General features: G+C 33.7%; 1 protein-coding gene across 4 annotated transcripts in view; it reads right to left on the bottom strand.

The window, feature by feature from the left end:
- LOC136038473 (uncharacterized) overlaps positions 1-18,565 on the bottom strand; it is a 181,881-nt gene extending 163,316 nt beyond the window's left edge. For 3 of the 4 annotated variants that reach the window (XM_065721538.1, XM_065721539.1, XM_065721542.1), the window contains exon 1: positions 18,319-18,564. The gene's annotated coding sequence lies outside the window, so the exon portion shown is untranslated. Of the gene's footprint in view, positions 1-18,318 lie in introns of all 4 variants that reach the window. The other variant, XM_065721541.1, reaches the window with a different exon arrangement.
- Between the last annotated feature and the right edge of the window lie 1,986 nt (positions 18,566-20,551).

The raw sequence follows: 20,551 nt of genomic DNA, 5'->3' as shown, positions 1-20,551 counted from the left end.
GCCGTAGAATAAATAGTTGAAATTACTAAAACTACTTTAGCTTAAACAGCAAGGTATTACGGGGAGGTAAACCTCTCATATGCGTTCTCATATCTGTTCATTTTAAGTTTTAGTACTGCTCCCCACTTTCAGTAGAAAAAACTTTTCATATTTATTTTTTCATTGTTTTTTTTCAATAATGCCAGAAAATCCTGCCCCCCTCCTTTGATAGTATCTTTCCCCATGAGAATTCCCTCCATGGAAAGATCCTCCAAGGTAACTCCTCCCCCTTAATTCTCCTCCAAACCAAAAAAATCCCCCTGAAAACGTCTGTACACTTCCCAGGAACCATTGCTATATGTAAACACAGGTCAAAGTTTGTAACTTGCAGCCCCTCCCACGGGGACTGCGGGGAGTAAGTCGTCCTCAAAGACATAGTTATTTGGTTTTTCGACTATAGAGAATAAAACTGCTATCTCAGAATTTCGATCCGGTGACTTTCGGGAAAAATGAGCGTGGGAGGGGGCCTAGGTGCCCTCCAATTTTTTTTGGTCACTTAAACAGGGAACTAGAACTTTTAATTTCCTTTAGAATGAGACTTCTTGCGATATTCTAGGACCACTGAGTCGATACGATCACCCCTGGGAAAAAAAAATAAATAAACACGTATCCGTGATTTGTCTTCTGGCAAAAAATGCCAAATTCCACATTTTTATAGATAGGGGCTCGAAACTTCAATAAAGAAGTTCTCTGCTACGCTGAATCTGATGGTGTGATTTTTGTTAAGATCGTATGACTTTTAGGGGGTGTTTCCCCATATTTTCTAAAATAACGCAAATTTTCTCAGGCTCGTATTTTTTGATAGGTAAGACTAATCTTGATGAAAGTTATATATTTAAAATCAGCATTAAAGTTTGATTCTTTTGATGTAACTATTGGCATCCAATTTCCATTTTTTAGAGTTTTGGTTACTATTGAGCCGGGCCACTCCTTACTACAGTTCGTTGCCACGAACTGTTTGATAACGGTACAAGATAATGCAATTCTGACCGTTGGATTCCTCGTTCTATGTTTACTCACAAAAACATATATAGCTCATTTTCGACAAAAATGGCACATGTCATCCTTTAATTATTCATAACCGATTTGTGAAATGTGTCGGTTTGCTTATGTGTAGGTTGTTTGAAATATTCTGCTGATCCTGCGGTTTTTTTGGTAATCGGAAGGGAAGAAATAAATTGTTAATTCTGAAGTAGCAGTTTTGATTGTTTTATATTCCAAATTTGCTCTTTATTTTCATGAGAAAATCTTTGTCTTTTACCTCTTACTCATTTGGACTATCTGTCTTGGCATTCAAAAATTTAAAATCTTCAAATTCAAAAGTTCAAAAACTCTGAATTCAAAAATCAATAATAGATAGACATGGATATGTTGATCTATTAGACATAATATAAACATTAGCCCCGACTATCATAGACATTATCCCCGATTAATATAGACATTAACCCCGACAAATATAGACATTATACCCGACTAATACCCCTGTTGATTCTCTGAATTTAAAATGGAATAGTTGGGGGCTCAAGTCCAATTGAGATAGTCCAATTGAATGAGAGGCAATTCTGGAATTAACCCCTCCCCTAATTATTAGGATTGTATAAAAATTTTGTTAGTTCCGAGTCCGCTGATTAAAAATATGAAGAATATTATAAAGAATATTGTAATATTATATATAATATTATATAGAATATAATATTATAAAGAATATTTATAAAGAATATTATGCATTGAGATTCAATAGGCCTGCATTGGACGACCAAAGGTCTGTAAATAGACTGATAAACTCAAATCAATGTTTCCTGGAGATACATCATGAACTGTCGCCATTGACGAGTGATGGGTGTTGAGAAGATGATTTATTTGCAAAGGGTAAAATGATGGGCATGTTCAGAAGGGTCGTAAACCGAAATAGACACTTTATGATTACAGGCATTTAGGATTCAATTGCCGCAAATGTCTACTGTTGCAAATTTTATGAACTGGGGGAAGTGACAACTAGTTTAATATATGTAAATTTTTAATAGGCTTCTCTTGCTTCTCAAAAATTTGGAATTTTCGAAAAAAATAAATTTGGAATTTTCGAAAAAAACAAATTTGGAATTTAAAAAAAGCAAAACTACTACTTCACAGTTACCAACAAAACCACATCCTCAGTAGAACATTTAAAACGATTTACATATATAAAGATAAACTTATTATATTTTTTTTTATAATAATACATCTTTTTTCTTTATTTGCTTTACAAATATTTCTGGGAAAAAATACAAAATTTTACATTTGCTTATATAGTTTAATAATATATCTTTATTTTCCTTATTATACAAACTTTATCATTCTTTATTTTCAGATGGTACAAACTTAAAGATTGTCGTTATTAGGGCCCAACCACTCAGCCACTTGGGGATTGGGGATTCTTCCCACCAAGTTTCATCCTGATCTCTCCGCTCTAAGCGTTTTCCAAGATATCCACCACCCCCCAACTCTCACAAATGACACTGGGTCCGGTCGGGATTTAAAAATAAGAGATCTAAGTTACGTGGTTCTTCTAAATATGGAATTTCATTAAGATCCGATCACTCCTTCGTAAGTTAAAAATACCTCATTTTTTTAATTTTTCAGAAGTAACCCTCCCCCCAACTCCTCCAAAGAGAGCGAATCCGTTCCAGTTATGTCAGTCACGTATCTAAGAATTGTGCTTATTTTTCCCACCAAGTTTCATTTCGATCCCTCCACTCTAAGCGTTTACCGAGATTTTAGGCTCCCCCTCCAAGTCCCACCAATGTCACCAGATCCGGCCTTGATTTAAAATAAGACCTCTGGGACACAATATTATTCTAAAAATCAAATTTCGTTAAGATCCAATCACCCTCTCGTAAGTTCAAAATACCTATTTTTCTAATTTTTCCGAATTAACCGTCGCTCCCCTCCCCCAGATGAACAAATCAGGAAAACCACTATTTTTAATTTAATTTGGTCTGGTCCCTCATATGTCTGCCAAATTTCATCGTCCAAACTTCCCTCCAAGCAAGCAAGTCTCCGTCCAAGCAAGGACCGAAAGACCGACCGGCCGACAGAATTTGCAATCGCTATATGCCACCTGGTATTTACCAAGTGCCATAAAAACACAAAAGTTCAGCAATTACAGTTACAGGCTTAGGATTACACCACGAATGACGTCTTTGACATATGATTACTGGAAAATTTTAAATACCTTTTGAGCAATAAAACTTAAACTTAGAAATGCTTCACTTTAGCCGTCTAAAATGTCATATCTATCATTCAACCTGGACGATGAAACATTACACTTAGAAATCTAACCTATAATTCTGCATCTTGTTATGTCTGGAGTATCAAAAAACCCATAAAATCTACAATTACAGATATAGGTTCAGAATTACACACCGAATGACGTCTTTGACAACTGATCACTTGAAATTTTACATGCATTTTGTGCAGTAGAACTTGTATTTAGAAATACAGCCTAAATGCTTCACTTCATTCCGTTTTAAGCATAAAAACCTTGAAATTTTGCAATTCAAGGTATAAGCTAAGAGTTACATGCCAAATGACGTCTTTTGACATCTGATCAAAGGAAAATAGTCTACTTAATCAAACAGTTCGTTAAAACGAAGTGTAAGTAAGAAGCGACGTGACTCGATAGCAACCAAAATTCTCAAAAACGGAATTTTGATATCAATAGACATATTAAACGAATAAGCTTATAATGCTGATTCCAAATATATAAGATTTATCAAGTTTAGTGTTACCCATCAAAAGCTACCACCCTGAGAAAAAGCTATGAGCCGCAAAAGCTGCTAGCCTGTTCATATATCACATATTTATTGTAGAAGTTTCAAGCTCCATTCAGTAAGAATGTAGAGTTATATATTATTTTCCAGAAGAAAGATCAAGGACGGGGGTTAAATTGTTGTTTACTTGTTGTTGCTTTTTTTTCCCCACGGATGATCCCATCGAAGCAGTAGTGCTTGAATATTGGGAAAGTAAGTAAGTATGTAAGTAAGAAAGACGGCACTAGACCCTTAAGGTCCAAACCGGCAGTGCTAATCTCCGTTTCATGGCCCTTCAGCCAGGAAGTGCAATGGGGGTTGGGGAGCCAACCATCCTCTGCTTTCACACATCCTTCCTGCTTGCCTTCCCAAGATTTCTTCCGTGCCCATTTAGAGATGGGTCGAATCTGGCTGAGCTTACAGAGTCACGCCACTGACCCCCGTTCCAAAATGAACAACTGGTCACAACTGGGATTGAACCCGTACCCCTTGGCCACAGAATTCCCACGCCAGCGCACCAACCAGAGAGCCAGGACGACTAAAACGTTTCCCAAGAATATTGGGAAAGAACTCATTTGAATGATCATTAAAAATTCCAGTGACCTTTTATGGCAACCAATAAATTGAAGGGCAATTCGCCTCTTACATCTCCATTTTTTCCTCAAAGCTATCCGATCAAAATTTTGAAATAGTCATTATGTTCAATATAATTGAAAATTCAACTATGTCTTTGGGGATAAAATGACCCCCCAAAGCACCTGGGGTAAATTCTGCAAGTCATGGAATTTTCCCATTGTTTACGTAGAAAATTTGTTATTGGAAATTATGCGTACAATACTTTACATTTGTTATTGGAAGCATTTGTTTTTGACATTTTTCGGGAAGGAGGCGTGAATTTACTGATGAGGAAATTTTTCAAGGGTATAATCCTCCATAGAGAGGGAAATTCCAGGGAGGAGGGAACAAACTTTCCAGGAGAAACAGAGAGAGTCCCATTAAAAAGTCTCTTTATTTGTTTTACTTTCATTTGCTGACTCCATTTTACATTTAGAGATGTTAATGGAAATCGCCCGGGGGAGAATTTTTACCAGGTTTAAAATTATAAAGTATCATTTCTGTAAGGGAGAGGGATTTTCCACGGGAGAAATTCTCCAGAAGGAATTTTCTGTGGCAACAACTTTCAACTAGGACGGGGGGAGGGTATTTGTCATCAGAAATTAAAATCTTTATCAAATGAAAGTGTGCTAAGAAACAATTATCAACCGGAATCATCTGCAATAAATTTGCAGGGGAAAAATCAGCCAAAATGCAATTGTCAGGGGATAAGTTTCATGTTGGGGGGGGGGGTATTTACACGAAAAGAACTTTAAATGGAGGAACTTTCCAGGAAGGGAAGAGTTTTCCATAAAGGGGGAGCCAGTTTTTTCGGAAAAATATAGAAACAGTTAAAAATAAAAAACAATAAAAAAAAAACAAGTTTCTTCAAATAAAAGTAAGGGAGAAAATAAAAAATTAAAACAAACATCAAATATTACGTCTATGAGAAGTGTACACTTTCCTCCTTGCTCCTTTGCCTTACTCCTCAATACCTTGCTCCTAAGTTTTAATTTTAATTTTAAAGTTTTAAATTTTTAAGTTTTAAAGTTTTAATTTTAATTAGTGCCTAAAGCACTAGTTTTAATTTGTCCCAACTGTCTAAGAACAAATGCTGAAACAGAATTATCATTTAGTCAAAACAGTAAGACGTCATTTGTTGTATTTAAGTATTAAATAAAAAAACAAGTTTTTTTAAATTAAAGTAAGGAGCGACATTAAAACTTAAAACGAACAGAAATTACTCCGTATATGAAAGGGGCTTTTCCTCCTCAACACCTCCCTCTTTGCGCTAAAGTTTGACTCTTTCTCTTAACTCTACTTTTCGAAACAGCAAAAAACTTTAGCGTAAAGAGCGGGGCGTTGAGGGGGAAAAGCCTCTTTCATATACGGAGTAATGTCTGTTCATTTTAAGTTTTGATGTCGCTCCCTACTTTTATTTAAAATAACTTTTTTTTATTTAATTTCTGGACGTTTTTTAATTCATGCATGTTTTGATTTTGGCTCTCCGCACATAAATATTTAAAACGAAATTTGCATATTAATTTTCTTTTTGGCTAAATGGCTTTCTCATACTTTTAATCAGAAGATTTTGAGAAAAAAGGAGAGAGGGAGGAAGCCCTGTTACCCTCCAACTTTTTGATTACTTATAAAGGCAACTAGAACTTTTAATTGTTTTACGAACATTTTCATTAGTAAAAAATATACGTAATTTACGAATTAACTTACGTAACGAATTTCTATATTCGTATATTTTTATTGCGTATATAAGGGAGTTTACCCCTCGTCGATACCTTGCTCTTTACCCTAAAGCTTAAATTCTGTCCCAATTCCTCAAGAATGACCTTTGAATCACAATGGCCGTAGAATAAATAGTTGAAATTACTAAAAATATTTTAGCGTAAACAGCGAGGTATTACGAGGAGGTAAACCCCTCATATCCGCAATAATTTCTGCTCGTTTTAAGTTTTAATGCTGCTCCTCACTTTCAGTAGAAAAATACTTCTCATATTTATCCTTTCATTGTTCTTTTTTTTAAATAATGCAAAAAAATCCTGCCTCTTCTGAAATTGAAAGTCTCGTCCCCCATGAGAAGTTTTTCCATGGAAAGATCCTCCCACGTAACCCCCCCCCACTTCAGCTCTCCCTCCCAAACCAAAAAAAAATCCCCCTGAAAACGTCCGTACACTTCCCAGTAACCATTACTATATGTAAACACAGGTCAAAGTTTGTAACTTGCAACCCCTCCCACGGGGACTGCGGGGTAGTAAGTCGTCCCCGAAGACATAGTTATTAGGTTTTTCGACTATGGTGAATAAAATGGCTATCTCAGAATTTTAATCCGGTGAATTTGGGGAAAAAATGAGCGTGGGAGGGGGCCTAGGTGCGCTCTAATTTTTTTGGTCACTTAAAAGGGCGCTACCATTTTTAATTTCCGTTAGAATGAGCCCTCCTGCGACATTCTAGGACCACTGGGTCGTTAACGATATATTATGAACTCTCTTTATTAACTACTAATTACAAAAACTATAAATACACACAACCGCCCTGGGGAAGGTTACGATCACCCCTGGGAAAAAAAAAACAAAAAACAAATAATCACGCATCCGTGATTTGTCTTCTGGCAAAAAAATGCGAAATTCCACATTTTTGCAGATAGGAGGTTGAAGCTTCTACATAGAAACTACTACAACAGGGTTCTCTGATACGCTGGATCTGATGGTGTGATTTTCGTGAAGATTGTATGACTTTTAGGGGGTGTTTTTTCCTATTTTCTAAAATGAGGTAAATTTTCTCAGGCTCGTATTTTTTGATAGGTAAGACTAATCTTGATGAAAGTTATATATTTAAAATCAGCATTAAAATGAAATTTTTTTATGTAATTATTGATATCAAAATCCCATTTTTTTGAGTTTCGGTTACTATTGAGCAGGGTCACTCCTTACTACAGTTCGTTACCACGAACTACTTGATAAAATCTTCAAAATCAATCAAAACTTGTTTTAAACGCGATCAATGGCAATAGCATGCTTATTTTATGGCTATGGCTAAGGCAGATAAATAAAACTATATCAATTAATATAATATTAAAGTAAAAAAGACTGTAAAAAAAGAGAAAGAAAAACAAGCAAAGGCACAAAATTTGAAATTGGAAATTTCAGGAACATAGTTAATTTGTATTATCAATACAGTGAAAAATAATTTCATTCATTTCTTCATGACGGATAAGTTTTGCATGTGGCGTTCAAGAATTGTGTATATCATCTTGCGCCTCATGGACTTCTCGGCATTATTTAAAAGATTATTAATTAAATAAAAACAATTTTATTCAACTGAAATTAAGGAACGACATTGATACTTAAAATGAACTGAAATTACTCTGTATATGAAAGGCGCTGCCTCCTCCTCAACACTTCTCTCTTTACGTTGAAAATTTTATTACTTTAAAAAATAGAGTGACTAAAGAGAGTCAAACCTTATCGTAAAGCGTAAGTTGTTGATGAGGGACCAGCCCCCTTTCATATACGGAATAATTTCTGTTCTTCTTAAGTTTTAATGTTACTACTTACTTTCAGTTAAAAGAACGTTCTTTTTTATTTTTACTTTTCAAGTCCATGCCTTGAAACGTAACGCTTATGGATTGTTCTAACACTTATACTTCATTTTTTCTAAGCAGAAGGTTTTATTGCTCACAATTAATAATGATGTGATATTTGAAATGTACAATACAGTATTAAGCAATAAAATGTTAATGCAAAATATGATATATAGCAAAATCTGAATTTATAGATGAAGGAGAACTTTAAACAATATAAAACCAATGAAACTAAGTTCTATTTAGAACTGTAGGCCTTTCTTCTTCTTTACATTTATGTTATGCTGAGGACGGTCCTAACGAAAAACATTCCCTACTGTTTTTCTTCTTTGTTAATAAGAACATATAATAATTACAAATATATGCAATAAGTGGAATTAAACTAAAACAAAAACAAAACAGAAATTTCCTGTATGAAAATAGGGATACTTTTTCTACGGCCCCGTCTTTTTAGGCTTAGGATATTATGTGCTTTTTGAGTAGTATCATTCATAATGAATGACATTTGCGATATCTGAATATCGGAAGTAATAATAGGAGAAAAAAAAACAGAAAATTTGCAGTTAGTATAGTTCCGAAAATGACTATTACAACAGGTCAAAAACGAAAGCAAACAACAAAGAAATACGCAGTTAAAAGATAAACGGCCGTAAGAATTACTGCAATTCAAAAACGAAAGTGAAGAGCAAAGAGAAATAAGATTAGACATTCTCATGTCTAACTATTCTAATTATTTGGAACTATTCTAACTGCAAATTTTTTTGTTTTTTATTTTTATAAAAACATTCATATTTGTTTTTTATTTGTCATCTAGAATCAGAGCATGTTTTTATGTTAATAAACCAAAATAATATTTTGAAAGACCGTATAGATCTTCAAATAAAGCAAAACAAAAATCCTTTAAGAAATTTATGACCACTAATGAAAAATATTTGCTATCCTCGTATGAAGTTTGTCTTCATATATAGCCATAACCTTCAAATAAAGCCAAGAAAATCCCTTAAGAAATTGATGAGCACATGAAAAGTATCTTATATCATCATATGAAGTTTGTCTTCATATATAGCCAAAATCTTCGAATAATGCCAAAAAAATATATTTGAGAAATTTATGACCAGTAAAAAAAAATTTACAAACATCATCTGTAGTTTCATACTGTATTGCAAAAAATAAGATACCGTTCATAACTGAAGAACATCTTTTATTGCATGCTGCTCTTTGTAGAAATTAAATAAAAAAAACTAGTTTTTCTAACTTAAAATAAGAAGCGACATTTAAACTCAAGATGAACAGAAATTACTCAGTGTATGAAATGGGTTATCCCCTCCACAATCCCTCGCTCTTTACCCTAAAGTTTTTAATTGTTTTAAAAAGTAGAATTGTGGCAGAGTCAAACTTTAGCGTAAAGAGCGAGGGATTGCGGAGGGGACAACCAATTTCATACACGGAGTAATTTCCGTTCGTTTTAAGTTTAAATGTCGTTCCTTACTTTCAGTTAAAAAAAACTAGTTTTTTATTTAATCTTTGAACGTTTTTGAATTAATACATGTTTTGATTTTGCCTCTCCACACATGAATAATTAAAACAAAATTTGCATATTAAATTATTTTTATGGCTAAATGGCTTTCTCATAGTTTTGAAAAAAAAATGAAGTTTTGAAAAAAATGAAAAAAAATGCAATATATATACTTCAAATAATAAAATTGAAAGTTATATAAAAGGAAACATCAACATTTGATGTTTTCTTTTTGCCATGAAATGTTTCCCGTTACGTAAAAGGAAACATCAACATTTGGTAAATTATGATAGAAAAAAATCGTTAGAAATGTTTTCTCAGATCGGTAACTTTATAACCGAGAGTAATTATGGTAAAAAGTTCATTGTGAAAATTAAGGTAGATTGCTTAGATTTGCTAGAAACACAGTTCTGTACATATGTTATTTTATATATGTTATGTTATTTCAAAAAGGTACCTTGTATAACTTAAGTGAGGTTGATCACCTGTCACTTAAAGCTTAACAGGAAACTGCTGATCTTTCGAGTTACTCAAACTTAAAATGAGAGTTTCTAAAACAGCCCTTAACTGAATCCTGTATTAGATCTTTAACTGCCCAGAATTGCTGATATGGTCTTGAATATTCTTCTGTCATTAGGCACAACATATTTAGGTTAAGTTACTTTCTAAACTTTAATACGTATTAAATCTCAGTACTGCTCATGGCTAAAAAATATTGAAGAGGTCTTACGTCCATCAGGATCAAACTTTCCACTAAAATTTAATTTCTTAGGCTATAAAAAAATAGACGTATCTATCTCATAAAAAATTTTCTTTTAATTTTCATTTAATATTTGACACTGAACGCCTGCGTTCAAATATATTCGAGTGAACTATGACATTCACGGAATTTCATTTTATTTATATTACCACAAAAAAAAAAAAAAAAAAAATACGATTTTGATGAAAAATAAGGCATATTATTTTTTTAACTATAATAAATACAATTTGGTGATATTTTACAATTTTTGGTTTTAGGTTGTTGTATATTTTTAAGCAAAATTCTAGCAATATATATTTTCAAATGCACATGCATATTATTACCTAATAAATAAATCATCCAAAAATAATTATTAATCTCTTTGTCTTACATTTATATGGGGTCACCAGGAAACTAGGTATCAAAATGGGTTCGTGAATGAAAAATAGTTGAAGAGGCCCTGATCTAGATCATCAAATGCGAAGGTCAATCCAAGCAGCTAAGGTAAAAGGAATTGAAAAAAATTACTGAAGTAATGATCGACTAAAATGAAGATCAAAGAAATATACGGTTGAAATATAAGCGGTAGCAAGAATTAAGACGAGCCAAAAAAGAAAGTGAAAAACATGGAAACATGTAGTTATATAACATTTGAGTAGTATCTTAGTAGACAACGAGGGTCAGAACGAATAGGAAATGAAAATGAAGCAAAAAAAATATACGGTAGAAGATAAGTGGAAGCAAGAATTACAAGTGATAGTTAGTTTTATAACGTGTCAAAAATGAAAGGGAAGAAAAAAGAATTTTACTATTAGTAAACAAGCAACAAATGAGAGTCAGAATGAATAAAAAATTAAAGTGAAGCAGAAAGAAATAATACGCTAGAACAAGAATGCCACCACAATCTTCGACGCCAAAAAATTATGGTACAAAACCCAGTGCCAAGCTATTAAAATGCAGTAAACTAAGCAAGTGTTAATTAAACGTCATTGGGACCCTTAAGGGTCGTGTGTATTTGTTGCAGAGTCCACCATATTCCAGAGGAAAGAGAAGCTAACATTTGAAGATTACTGCTTTACATGGTTAAATTTTATTGTCAACTCCACAATTTTCAAATGAATTCCTTGACCTTTTATAGGACGTCTTGTGCTCTCTAAAGAGTTCCACAGACAATCACAGTCTTCGACGCCAACAAAATATGGCACAAAAACCAAGTGCAAACCTAGGAAACTATGTAAGGGTTAATTAAACATCATTGGGACCCTTAAGGGTCGTGTGTATTTATCACAGAGTTTTTCATTTTCCAGGGAAAAGAGAAACTAACAAAATGTGATTCATTTGAAGGTTGCTCCTTTACGTGCTCGAATTGTATTGCCAACTTCACAATTTTCAAGTGACTTTCTCGGCCTTTTATTGGCCGTCACTTGCTCTCTAAAGAGTTCCAGAAATAGATCCTAACCTTGAACTTATGTTTTGCTTTAGCTTCATTTAATGTAAGCGAGGAGGGAAGCATCAATAGTCGTAATGTTTTTAGCTTCAAAGTAACAACACAAATTTATCACAAAATCACTCTAGCGGCACATCCATAACAAAACCCTGAAGGAGATTGTGAACCATGTTCTTATAGCAGAATGTGCTTATTAGACCCAGACCGGCGACAAAACTACCGTTCTCCCGGTACTACTCTCTCTTGAGTGAAAGATAAACCTCGAACACAAGAAGTCATTGAGCTCAAACACACAAAAAAAAATATTTATATGTAATTTTTTTTTACCTTTGTATGAAACATGAAAGATAAAGCTCGAACACAAGAAGTTATCTTTTGATTACTTTTTCCTTACCTTAGAGATAAGGTAAAAAAAAATTTAGTGGTAATTATTTTACCTTTTTATGAAATATAAAAGATAAAGCTCGAACGCAAGAAGTCATTGAGCTCAAACACAAAAAAAAAATTTAGAGGTACCTTTTTTTTACTTTGTATGACAAATGAAAGATAAAGCTCGAACAAAAGAAGTCATCAAACCCCAATCTAACAATTATTTACTTTATTTCCTACTTCAAATTCTACTTCTTTGGCTAGGCTCCTGACTTTGTATCAAGGAAACGCTGGGGTGGACCCAGGAGGGAAAGGGGCTCAGTCAAGAGACGAAACTCTCTTTGAGCGAGTAAAATTGTGTGTGTAGTTTTTTGGATGTTGCTCCATATTTTTTTGGAAAATAGGCACACTGAGATTTAATGGCCTTAAAAATGATCTAGATAGGTCATAATTTTGGAGAATGTCATTTAGAGCCCTAATTTTGGACAAAAAACATTCATATGAATGGTGTCATTTTCAAATACATCTTTTCACCATTTTTGTATCCCAGGAGAAATTTTGTAGTTTTTGGCATCAATGACGCCATGTGATATTAAACAAGATGACGAATGAATTCAAACAGCTAAAACTAAAGGTATGGAAGAAATGTCTGAGTTAATGATAAAGGAAAATTAAGCCCAGCAAAATTTATGATTAGAAAAGAAGTGGAAGAAGCAATCAAATTAAATTATAAAGGAAAATCATGCACAACAAAATATGCGGCTGGGCGAGAAGTTCAAATAACAACAAACGGATGTGATGCACAGCAAACTCTGCAAATATAAGATGAGAAACCACTTGAATCACAACGGCTTGCCAATAAAAATCATGCACAACAAAAACGCAGAACAGATTTTCTTGATTCAAATGAAATTACTGATCCCCCTTCCTATAACTTAAAACACAAGATTATCCACGATTATCCTGAGTAACAGAATAATCATGGCAATGCGTAATACAAGAATTAAATGACACATGCCTGCCGGGTGCTGAGTCCCAGAGACCGTTCAAAGTTTGGTCGCCTTTCACTCGCTTAGAATTTACCCACAAATTGATATATTACGTGGTTTCCATCCCTAATTTTGGGCAATAACGCCTCCAAGAAAATTCAATTTTGAAAATTTCTTCGAAAATCAATTTTGAAAACGTATTCTTCTTGGTTTTGCCTTGGCCTCCCGTTTTAAGAAACTAAATAATTTTTAATTAATATACGGAGATGGTTGATGAAACGCTGGAAATACGTAAACAACTAAAAGGTTTTTTTTTGAAGATCAAATTTAAATCGAATCTTCCTGTGGATTTTCCTGTGGAAAAGTTCTTCGAAAATCAATTTTGACAATGTATTCTTCTTGGTTTTGCCTTGGCCACCCATTTTAAGCAACTAAATAGTTTTTAATGAATATACAGAGGGGGTTGATGAAACACTTGAAATACGTAAACAACTAAAATGATTTTTTTAAGAATCAAATTTAAATCAAATTTTCCTTTGGTTTTCATTTGGATAATTGTCCAAGAATTGAGTTATACTTGAAGAATAAATTGGGAAGCGAGGCTAAATAGCTGAAAACTATAAATACATAAATCAATAAAATAAAGGGGAATTTAGATAATTTGAAGAAAATCCAGCAACAGTCAGCTTAATCAAAATGAAGAAATTTGAATGTAAAATACAGCTAAGAAACGAATATATACATACGCAATACATGGTAATAACATATTAATTTCAATAATTTTCACTTTTTGAGACTTTCTCACTGCATGGAGTGAATATTAATGCTGCTTTACATTTTCTTTGAAGATGGTAATACAGTTATGTTTATCTGTCGATTTGTTTAGAAATGGCTCTCAGATTGCCCTGTTACATGGTTTCATTCCGTACCCAGATTAGGATAATAAATCTTTCATAATAATTTTTTTTCTTACCTTAGAGGTAAGGTAATAAAAAGATTTAGAGGTATGTTTTTACTTTTTTATGAAACAAGAAAGATAAAGCTCTAAAACAAGAAGTCATCTTGTGATGATTTTATCTTTACCTTAGAGGTAAGGTAACACAAAAATATTTAGAGGTAACTTCTTAACCTTTTCATGAAACACGAAAGATAGAGCTCGAACACAAGAAGTCATTTTGTGATTACTTTTCTTACCTTAGAGGTAAGGTAAAAAAATATTTACAGTTTTTTTTTTATCTTTTTATGAAACATGAAAGATAAACCTCGAACGCAAGAAGTCATCGAGCTCAAACACAAAAAAATATTTACAGGTATTTTTTTTACCTTTGTATGAAACATGAAATATGAAGTTCCAACACAAGAAGTTATCTTGTGATCACTTTTTTCTTACCTTAGAGGTAAGGTAAAAAAAATATTTAGGGGTAATTTTTTTACGTTTTTATGAAACATGAAAGATAAACCTCGAACACAAGAAGTCATCGAGCTCAAACACAAAAAAATATTTACAGGTATTTTTTTTACCTTTGTATGAAACATGAAATATGAAGTTCCAACACAAGAAGTTATCTTGTGATCACTTTTTTCTTACCTTAGAGGTAAGGTAAAAAAAAATATTTAGGGGTAATTCTTATACATTTTTATGAAACATGAAAGATAAACCTCGAACACAAGACGTCATTGAGCTCAAACACAAAAAAATATTTACAGGTATTTTTTTTTACCTTTGTATGAAACATGAAATATGAAGTTCCAACACAAGAAGTTATCTTGTGATCACTTTTTTCTTACCTTAGAGGTAAGGTAAAAAAAATATTTAGGGGTAATTTTTTTACGTTTTTATGAAACATGAAAGATAAACCTCAAACACAAGAAGTCATCGAGCTCAAACACAAAAAAATATTTAGAGGTACCTTTTTTTTTTTAACTTTGTACGACAAATGAAAGATAAAGCTCGAACACAAGAAGTCATTAAACCCCAATCTAACAATTATCTATTTTATTTGCTACTTCAAATTCTACTTCATTGGCTAGGCTCCTAGACTTTGTATCAAGGAAACGCTGGGGTGGACCCAGGAGGGAAAGGGGCTCAGTCAAGAGACGAAACGACGCTTTTTGTGTGAGGACCAAAAGTGTATCTTAGGAGGTATTACCCAGATATTATGTCTACCCTTTTCTTGGGAGGGGGGCTTAGAAGACTTCATACTTGAAAGGCATCAGAAAAATTCTTACAACTGGTTCTGAAATTGTTTTTTGATAGAACCAAAATTGTGAGAAAAATCGTCTTACATTTTTTTTATGGTTTCAATATCTTTTTTTATTGGTTTAAGTTTTGAAAATATAATTTCCGTTATTTCAGTAGTATTTTCAGCCATATCAAGGGTTTCTCCAAAGAACAGATCTATAGGCCTTCAAAATCTCCCAAATTTTAGTGTCACTCATTGCTTTCAGTTAAAAAAAAGTGGTTTTATAATTTAATTTCTGACTGTTTTATATCTTGCCCAGGCTTAACTAGGTGTACTAATTACCGGCAGGGTGGGGGAATTGCTCCCCCTGGATTTGAATAATACTTTCTTATTTCTTTTTCATAGCTGTTACCGCTTTTATCATGGCTAAATAGTCATTTTTACCCTCCTACAATCCTTGAACCCCTATATTTCTGTGAATTGTCCTTTCCAGACTTTTCAAAATGCACGATATCACAAGTATTTGTCCTTCACTTGCCAAAATTAACTAGGAAGTTGTCACAACAAGTGGCAAAGTGGCACAAGTGGAAGTGGCAGTTGTCACATTGGTGAGTTAATCAAATATTACTATATCAAACAGGCCTAGTAGTCTAAATCACCCTATCGCTTTTAGTTGAAAAAAGAAGAAGAAGAAACAGAATAATTAGGCCAATTCCTATATTGTACAGTTCAGATTTGTTGAAACTGATGTTTAAGCTGAATATTTAAGGTAAAATAGGGTATAATTCAACTTTAGCAACTTTTTGCTATTTTGGAAAGGGGTTAGGCTAGGAAAATGAATCTTACTGTAATGAATTCAGGGCAAGAAACATACACTGGGAAGGTATTAACAAGCTTCCATGTTAAGCTCTTCTAATTTCTTAGTCTTAGAAATTTGCCTACTTCACAAGTTTGCCTACTTCACAGGTACCCATTGAAACTTTTAAAAAATAACATTTTAACTTAATTTTGTTTTCTTTGGTTTTAGTTCTTAAAATGCAATTAATGTTGTTTGAATAGAAAAACTTTATAAATTGGGATTGAGCGAAGTTCTGAAACTGAAAACAATTTTGTTGCGGTCCATTCAAGCAATTAAATAAAAACAAAACAATTTTATTTAATTGAAAGTAAGGAGTGATATTAAATCTTAAAACGAACAGTAATTACTCCGTATATAAAAGGGGCTGTTCCCTCCTCAATGCCCCGCTCTTTGCGCTAAGGTTTGACTCTTTCTCTAAACTCTACTTTTTAAAACAGTGAAGAACTTTAGCGTAAAGAGTGGGGCGTTGAGGAGGGAACATCCCCTTTTATATACGGAGTAATTTCTGTTCGTTTTAAGTTTTAATATCGTTCCTTACTTTCAGTTAAAAAAACTTTTTTTTTTTTAATTTAATTTCTGAACGTTTTTAAATTAAGGCATGTTTTGATTTTGGCTCTCCGCACATGCGTAATTAAAACAAAATTTGCATATGTAATTTATTTTTATGACTAAATGGCTTTCTCATAGTTTTGATCGGACGATTTCGAGAAAAAAGAGCGAGGGAGTAGGCATAGTTACCCTCCAGTTTTTTGGTTATCTAAAAAAGCAACTAGAACTTTTACCTTTTTACGAACGTCAATTTTTTTTTGTACATTTTTATTAAGTTTATGAGGGGGTTCACCCCCTCGTCGAAACTTCGCTCTTTGCACTAAAGCTTGAATTTCACCCTAAATTTTAAGAATGACCCCTGAATCACAAAGGCCGTAGAATAAATAGTTGACATTATTAGAGTTACTTTAGCGTAAAGAGCGAGGTATTAGGTTTAGGTGAACCCCTCATATGCGTAATAATTTCTGTTCGGTTTAAGTTTTAATGCTGGTCCTTACTTTCAGTTGAAAAAACTTTTTCATATTTATTTTTTCATTGTTCTTTAAAAAAATGCTAAAAATTCCTGCGCCCCCTTCATGGGTATTTTCTTCCCCCATGACAAATACCTCAATGTAAAGATCCCCTACATAACCCCTCCCCCAACCAAAATAATCGTCTATACACTTTCCAATAACCATTACTTTGTCTAAACACTGGTCAAAGTTTTTAACTTGCAGCCCCTCCTACGGGGACTGTGGAGGAGTAAGTCATCCCCAAAGACATAGTTATTAGGTTTATCGACTATGCTGAATAAAATGGCAATCTCAGAATTTCGATTCGGTGACTTGGGAAAAAATCAGCGTGGGAGGGGGCCTAGGTGCCCTCCAATTTCTTGGTCACTTAAAAAAGACACTAGAACTTTTCATTTCCGTTATAATGAGCCCTCACACGACATTCTAGGACCAATGGGTTGATACGATCACCCCTGGGAAAAAAACAAAACAAAAAAACAAACAAATAAACACGCATCCGTGATCTGTCTTGTGGCAAAAATGCTAAATTCCACATTTTTGTTGATAGATGCTAGAAACTTCTGCTGTAGGGTTCTCTGATACGCTGAATCTGACGGTGTGATTTTTGTTAAGATGCAACGACTTTTAAGGGGATTTCCCCCTATTTTCTAAAATAAGGCAAGTTTTCTCAGGCTCGTAAGTTTTGATAGGTAAGTTTAAACTTAACAAAACTTATATATTTAAAATTAGCATCAAAATGCGATTTTTTTGTATGTAGATATTGTTATAAAAATTCCGTTTTTTAGAGTTTTGGTTACTATTGAGCCGGGTCGCTCCTTACTACAGTTCGTTACCACGAACTGTTTGAAAGTTCTGCTTTACGAGACTTCACTTTTATAACACAAAGAAGGTCAGGGCCCTCTAGAAGGAAGGTACTTCAAAATACCTTCCCGGGACTATTTTAGTCTGTAAACCTATCCGTGAAAGTTTCATTTTACTAACCAGACTCAAAGATATAAAAAATTAGCTAATCTAAATTTCTATATTAACTTAATACTGAGAAAAAATAAATTCAAAAAGCAAAATAGAACATATATACAAAGCATAACCCAGTTTTGACCCAATTGCTTCTATGCAACACTGAAATGGAATGTAGTTACCTTTTCTAGGCTAATCTGTCAATCAATGCGGGTGACAACACCTACATGCAACACCTCCTTTTATCCTTTAGAAAGAAATAGCCAACACTCAACACTATTAACTGTTACACTTTAAAGTAACAACTTTGAACAACACTCGACACTTGTCTTTAAAGTAAAAAAGAAACTTGAGGAAGTAAGGAAAGAGGTAAGAAGGAAGTGTTTGAACTCTAATCTTAGTAGGGTAAAAGAAGGACTAGAAACAGTGATTAACATGGACGGAGTAACAGGACTGAGCATCTAGACAGCATTAAGTGTCTCGTCAAAACTTCTCCTTAATGTAAAAAACAGGAGGGATCCAACTTTTAGATTACCCAATAGCGCTCCGATTCTCTCAAAACTGTAACAAAAAAAATAGTCCTCTGCTCTAATCAGAGCATGCATCTCGTTTGGAGGAGGGTGTGTTAAAGGGTCCAACATCATTTTAAAGCAACAATAAAACGTATATATATATATATATATATATATATATATATATATATATATATATATATATATATATATATATATATATATATATATATATATATATATATATAAGCTTTTTATTGTTTTAAAAAGTAGAAAAGGGACAGAGAGTCAAACTTCAGCGTAAAGAGCGGGATGATGAGGAGGGGACAGCCCCTTTCATATATTGAATGATTTTTGCTTGTTTTAATTTTTAATATCACTCCTTACTTTCAATTCAAAAAACTTTTTTTTATTTAATTTCCGAATGTTTTTGAATTAGGCCTAATACCTGTTTTGATTTTGGCTCATCGTACATGAACTTTGTACGAGAAAAAAGGGGCGGAGAGGAGGCCTAGTTGCCCTCCAATTTTTTTGGTAACTTAAAAAGACCACTAAAATTTTTAATCTCATTTAAAAACGTCTCTATTAGTAATTAACATACGACTGATAAAACTTATATATTTGAAATCAGCATAAAAATACAATTCTTTTGATGAATCAATGGTATCAAGATTCTGTTTTTTTTTTAACCAGTTATAAAACCAATCGTATATTGATTAATCGATAGTTCAGTGGGAAAAGGGTTTCCCCGGAAGGTTTTAAATCAATTGGAAAAAACTTCCCAAAAGGAACTTATTCAAAGGAAAATAAAGAACCATATTTTACTGAAGACCATCAGAAATAAATCACTATAAGAACACAAACTCAAAACGATCAGAAATTACTCCTAAAGATAAAATAAAACCCAAAACGAACATAAATTAAATAAACAATCAAAAATGAATGCGGACATGGTATATCCAGAAGTATAGCTACCAGACCTGTTGACTAGTTTGAACAAGATGACAATTTCAAAATATCAATCAATGTTGAGTAGAGAGGGCACCAAAAAAGGACAAGGAGGGAGGGGGCTTGTTACCCTAGAGTTTCTCTTCAACATCTCCTCAACGTACCTTGAAATTTTCAACTTAATAACCTAAGTCAACTTTACACATAGCACCGTTATAAAATTAAAAGTAGACTTGCGATTTACTGCAACTATTTATTAGTTGCATTAGTTAGTTCATAATTAGATAATCATGCTAGGTTTGGTAGAGAACGAAAGATAGAAGAAGGCCCTACGAAGATGTAGAGTACCTCCATAGGAGGCACGGACCAAGGGGGACATTGTCCCTGGGGACCCATAATAGAAACTGGGGAACCCTCACCCAGGGCCATAAATACGGGTGGAGGAGGAAGAAGGCCCCTCAAATGTACACTCAACAGGGCCCACTGGTATGTCAACACGTCCCATGAGCTAGAAATCTTCTCCCAGAAATGGGTTAAATTGCTTGAGATGCAGAACACCATCGTAGGAGGATCCTCTATAGGACGACAACTACGGCAGGGCACATGATCCAGATCTATGGAAAACGGCTGCAAAGGGCTGCATTGACCCTTATGGGGTACCTGTAAGACAGGGGATCTTTCGGTCGACTTTTCCCGTTTGAAAAAGCCTAGTAAACAACACAGCATTTCCACGGGATTTTGATTATGTGCTATTTCTTCTGGAATTGGTCTGTTCTGAAGCACATTTTCGGGCTGTAAAACCTTTCCTAGCTGATTTATCTACTATGGGCTGCCTCCCCGTAGTAGTATAAAATTTTTAGGTATGAATATATAATGAGTCAGAGGTAATGGGCTTGGGATTGTTCGTGCCGGATTTCAACTCTTAGAAAAGTATCGTCAAGTGCTGAAAACCATG

Source organism: Artemia franciscana, chromosome 18, assembly GCF_032884065.1.
Source record: "Artemia franciscana chromosome 18, ASM3288406v1, whole genome shotgun sequence".
NCBI lineage: Eukaryota > Metazoa > Arthropoda > Branchiopoda > Anostraca > Artemiidae > Artemia > Artemia franciscana.
The sequence above is the reverse complement of the archived record's forward strand: the minus strand, read 5'-3'. Positions and strand labels throughout refer to the sequence as shown.